This window comes from Lipotes vexillifer, unplaced genomic scaffold (genome assembly GCF_000442215.2).
Source record: "Lipotes vexillifer unplaced genomic scaffold, Lipotes_vexillifer_v1.1 scaffold431, whole genome shotgun sequence".
In the NCBI taxonomy this organism is placed as follows: Eukaryota; Metazoa; Chordata; class Mammalia; order Artiodactyla; family Lipotidae; genus Lipotes; species Lipotes vexillifer.
Genome location: NW_006782267.1, coordinates 2,844,216 through 2,850,036, shown reverse-complemented (window position 1 = coordinate 2,850,036; position 5,821 = coordinate 2,844,216).

Below are 5,821 nucleotides of genomic sequence, written 5' to 3'. Positions count from 1 at the left end.
GTGTATAGAAAAAACTCATTTTTGGATGCTGATCTCATGTTGGACAACTTGGCTGAATTTGTTTAGTAGTCTAAACGATTTGGGGGGGGAATGTTTAGGATTTTCCATATAGAAGATTGTGTCATATGTGAACAGAGGTAATGTTCTTCCTTTTCAACTTGGGTGTCCTGTGTTTCTCTTTCTTGCCTAATTGCTTTGGCTCGAAGTTTCAGTACTATGAATAGAATTGAAGTGGTAAAAGTGGGCATCCTTACCTTGTTTCTGATCTTAGAGGAAATCTTTCCCACCTTTCACCATTGTCTATAACGTTTGCTGTGAGTTTTTAATATACGGCCTTTATTATGTTGAAATTTTTCCTTCTATTCCTAGTTTTCCTCTTTTTTAGCATTTTGATCACAAAAGTGTGAAGTTTTTCAAATGCTCATTCTGCATCAATTGGGATGATGATGTGATTTTTTTTCATTCTTTAATGTGGTGTATTACATTGATTCCATATCTTTTTTTTTAAACATCTTTATTGGAGTATAATTGCTTTACAATGATGTGTTAGTTGCTGCTGTATAACAAAGTGAATCAGCTACACGTATACATATATCCCCATATCTCCTCCCCTTGAACCTCCCTCCCACCCTCCCTATCCCACCCCTCTAGGTGGTCACAAAGCCACCGAGCTGATCTCCCTGTGCTATGTGGCTGCTTCCCACTAGCTATCTGTTTTACATTTGGTAGTATAGATAAGTCCATGCCACTCTCTCACTTCGTCCCAGCTTACCCTTCCCACTCCCCATGTCCTCAAGTCCATTCTCTACGTCTGCATCTTTATTCCTGTCCTGCCCCTAGGTTCGTCAGAACCAATTTTTTTTTTTTTTAGATTCCATATATATGTGTTAGCCTATGGTATTTGTTTTTCTCTTTCTGACTTACTTCACTCTGTATGACAGTCTCTAGGTCCATTCACCTCACTACAAATAACTCAACTTCGTTTCTTTTTATGGCTGAGTAATATTCCATTGTATATATGTGCCACAACTGCTTTATCCATTCGCCTGTCGACGGACACTTAGGTTGCTTCCGTGTCCTGGCTATTGTAAATAGAGCTGCAATGCACATTGTGGTACCTGACGCTTTTTGAATTATGGTTTTCTCAGGGTATATGCCCAGTAGTGGGATTGCTGGGTCGTATGGTAGTTCTATTTGTAGTTTTTTAAGGAACCTCCATACTGTTCTCCGTAGTGGCTGTATCAATTTACATTCCCACCAGCAGTGCAAGAGGGTTCCCTTTTCTCCACACCCTCTCCAGCATTTGTTGTTTGTAGATTTTCTGATGATGCCCATTCTAACTGGTGTGAGGTGATACCTCATTGTAGTTTTGATTTGCATTTCTCTAATAACTAGTGATGCTGAGCATCTTTTCATGTGCTTTTAAACCATGTGTATGTCTTCTTTGGAGAAATGTCTGTTTCGACCTTCCCCCCAGTTTTGGATTGGGTTGCTTGTTTTTTTGATATTGAGCTGCATGAGCTGCTTGTATATTTTGGAGATTAATCCTTTGTTAGTTGCTTCGTTTGCAAATATTTTCTCCCATTCTGAGGGTTGTCTTTTCATCTTGTTTATGGTTTCCTTTGCTGTGCAAAAGCTTTGAAGTTTCATTAGGTCCCGTTTGTTTATTTTTATTTATATTTCCATTTCTCTAGGAGGTGAGTCAAAAAGGTTCTTGCTGTGATTTATGTCACAGAGTGTTCTGCCTATGTCTTCCTCTAAGAGTTTGATAGTGTCTGGCCTTACGTTTAGGTCTTTAATCCATTTTGAGTTTATTCTTGTGTATGGTGTTAGGGAGTGTTCTAATTTCATTCTTTTACATGTAGCCGTCCAGTTTTCCCAGCACCACTTATTGAAGAGGCTGTCTTTTCTCCATTGTATATTTTTGCCTCCTTTATCAAAAATAAGGTGACCATATGTGTGTGGGTTTATTTCTGGGCTTTCTCTCCTGTTCCAGTGATCTATCTTTCTGTTTTGGTGCCAGTACCATACTGTCTTGATTACTGTAGCTTTGTAGTATAGTCTGAAGTCAGGGAGCCTGATTCCTCCAGCTCTGTTTTTCGTTCTCAAGATTGCTTTGGCTATTCGGGGTCTTTTGTGTTGCCATACAAATGGTGAAATATTTTGTTCTAGTTCTGTGAAGAATGCCATTGGTAGTTTGATCGGGATTGCAGTGAATCTGTAGATTGCTTTGGGTAGTATAGTCATTTTCACAATGTTGATTCTTCCAGTGCAAGAACATGGTATGTCTCTCCATCTGTGTATCGTCTTTAATTTCTTTCATCAGTGTCTTATAGTTTTCTGCATACAGGACTTTTGTCTCCTTAGGTAGGTTTGTTCCTAGGTATCTTATTCTTTTTGTTGCAGTGGCAAATGGGAGTGTTTCCTTAATTTCTCTGTCAGATTTTTCATCATTAGTGTATAGCAATGCAAGAGATTTCTGTGCATTAATTTTGTATGCTGCTACCTTACCAAATTCATTGATTAGCTCTAGTAGTTTTCTCCATATCTTTTTAAAATGTAGCGTTAAAAATATTTTCAAATAAAGTCCAGGCTAAAGGAAGCATTGATGTGTTGTCTCATTGCTACCTGTGCACATAGACAAGGCCTCTCCACTTTTCCTTCTGAGAAGTCCCCTTGATTTCCTAGGCTTCGATCGTTTGCTCCTCACTTTCCTTGTGGTCTCCTCATGAAAATGTCCTCAAGTATAGAAATACTTACTTCTTAAGAAAAATACAACCCTAAAGGCATAGATGGTTAAAACTTAAAATGACTTCAGAGTTTGTTTTGTCACAAGGACACAGAGCTTGCTTTTTAAAAAATGTTATTGGAGTATATTTCAACAGTTCAGGTTTCTTATTTCATTATGTGTTTAAGGCTTGGTACATACATAAAAACAGAAAAGTGATTATATATCTGGAACTAGCTGTGAGTAGATTCAAAACTATTCCACTTCAGTTAGAAATATGTCTTTTTCCCAGTTTTACTTTTGGGAAAGCTATTTTATTGGTATACATTAGTATGCTAATCAGAAAAAGCCAATTTACCAAAAAAGTTTCACTTATCTCATTGAGTGTCTAAAACAACCCAGTGAGGTAGATATTTTAATTCCCAGTAGACACATACAGGCCAAAAGTGATTACAAAATAGTGGTCAAAAAGACATGTGGAGAATTCGAGAGAGAAGGGATATGATTACAACTTGGGAAAGGAGTTAAAAGTGTAAGTTACATTGTACAGAATATAAGGATTAAACACTTAGATGCAAGCAAAAGTTTTAAAAGGGATTTACTAGTATTAGCATTATAATAGAAATAGCCATGTGAAGTCATGACCTTAAATAGAAAAGTCATTCTAGCTCTATTACTACAGTGACCTGGAAACAAACTGCTAGTACATAGGTAGAAGTCCTTACTATGCACCCTGACTGCCCAGATTTGGGCTCTGAATTCTGCTTTCCAATAAAAGAGCATTTTGTGAGTATTGGATTTTATATTTTGCTGGAGGGATAAACAAGGTGGGTATGAGATACTTGACCAAAAAGGTGAGTTTGTGGAAGGCTGAGTCCGTGATGAATACTGAAAAGGAGAACAATTAATATAAAGTACCCAAAAGGAAATCATAATAAAAATGAAAGATGCCAAGCATGACAAATATTCTGTTCTATATTTTATTCCCTAAAGGGAGTATTGACTTTCAAGGGTGTTGATAAATAAGCTCCCGAAATGCTTGGGGATCCCCCTGCCCTCATCAAGAAAACTGAAATTAAAAGATTTTACGGTATAGCTGATTCACTTTGTTATACAGCAGAAACTAACACACCATTGTAAAGCAATTATACTCCAATAAAGATGTTAAAAAAATAAAAATGCCGTATTTTTCAAGTCAAAAAAAAAAAAAAAAAAAAAGATTTTATGGTGGCCAAGCCAGGTTGATATTGCCAGAACAGAAGGATGGGCTACGTGGAGACTGTCTGTTTTAAAATGTAAGGATTTTGGCTGTACTTCAGTGCAGCTAGGGGGAGGCAATGTTTTCTTTTCACCATCCATCAGAGATCTTGCTGCAGGCAAGGACATGAACTGGACCTTGTTGCAGGCACGCCATCAAGGTTTGCACACCTGGGTATTCGGTCTAAGCTGCAAGCTGGCCTCTCTCCCTAAACCGAGGGCTCCCACCTTTCTTTGGGGGAATAGCCATAGAGCATAAAGAATTTATGTTTATAAAGAATTTACTCGGGCAAGGGACCCCATTGGAAGCAGGGAAATTAGAACTTTCCGGGGACATATGTACCAGCTGAAAGCCCCACCCAGTAATTCTGCCCCCCTCCTACTTGGGAGGAGCTGACTATAATTATCCCTGTCAAGAATGACACTTCTCACCAAATTAATTGCAAGGGTATCAACTTTAGCAACAGTGGAAATAATACTCCATGAAACGGCACAAAGTATCTGGTTTCCAGAACCAGAACTTTGAAACTTTTCATACAAACGTAAAGAATCTAAAATGAGACCCTGTGATTTAAGTGATGAAAGTGGAAAATTAAATCATCTTGCAAGCTACACACAAAGTCCCTAGTTTCCGGGTGTAGATAGAACAGTTCCACCAAATTGAGATGAACTACTGAAAGAGATTAGTACCGTCAATGAAAAGAGTTAACTTGAAGAGAGGTATTTTGTGTTTTATTAATTGGGGAATTAAAAAAAAAAGTGGATGAAACGCCAGTGATTCAAAACAAAATTATTTTCTCTGCCCTGTGCCTAAACTAACCATGAAGAATACACTTTTGGATCAAATGCGGTTGATGGCTGTAACTGCGTTGGGAAGGATGGTGAGATGCACCCTTGCCCAGGGAGAGAGGGCTATAACCAAATTAAGGATGTCTGCCCTAGACACCAGCTCAAATTCCCACACCATGCTAAGGGTTCTTTGCCGTGCACTGGTGAGAAGTTACACTCCCTATGTTTGAATAGCTTCCAATCTGGTTTGGGAATTGAGACACAAAAAGGTGAGGAAATAGAACATTTCTCAGGCAATAGAGACACGCCTATAAAGGTTTCCTGTGCCCCGCCTCGTGGGACTAATTGCTCCCTCTTGGCTACTTCCATTAGCGTTTTTTACCTGACTGTTGCTCCCGTGTTAGTTTGTAATGCCCTCAAGGGTAGTGACTGCACTCCGTTGCCTACAGAGGCCCTGGAACCCTGCTTCCTGAGCTGAGGGGCCTTCACTGACAGAAGGATGAGCATATGATGAGGGTTATGGGAAAGAACAGAGTGTAAGTACCAGGCTTGGCTCTGTTACCAGGCCCCTCTTGTTACCTAACCCCCTGCCCCAGGTATTCTGGGCCCATTTCTACGGCTGTCCCACTGAGTCTATCAGCTGCGCTTTCAACTTGCAAATAAATTCCTCTTCACTCTAAGATCCGCAGAGTTGAGTTTGCCTTCCTTGAAACTGTTACGGAACCACATTCATTTTGCTTGCCGTGCAGCAAGCCAAAACGCCGAGACGCTGAGGTTTGCAGCAAAGAGAGGGTTTACCCTGAACTCTAGGGGCGAGGGATATTTATGGGATAATGAATAAAGAAGCAGGGCGGTCTGAGGGGGCGGGGGACTGCAGGGAAGGGTGATTAGGAAATAGGTGGAGTAATTGTCATTCTGCGCAGGGGTGTCTAAGCCACAGGCCTCTGCACGTTAAAAAATGGAGGTGCTGGGGCTTCCCTGGTGGCGCAGTGGTTGAGAGTCCGCCTGCCGATGCAGGGGAGACGGGTTCGTGCCCCGGTCCGGGAA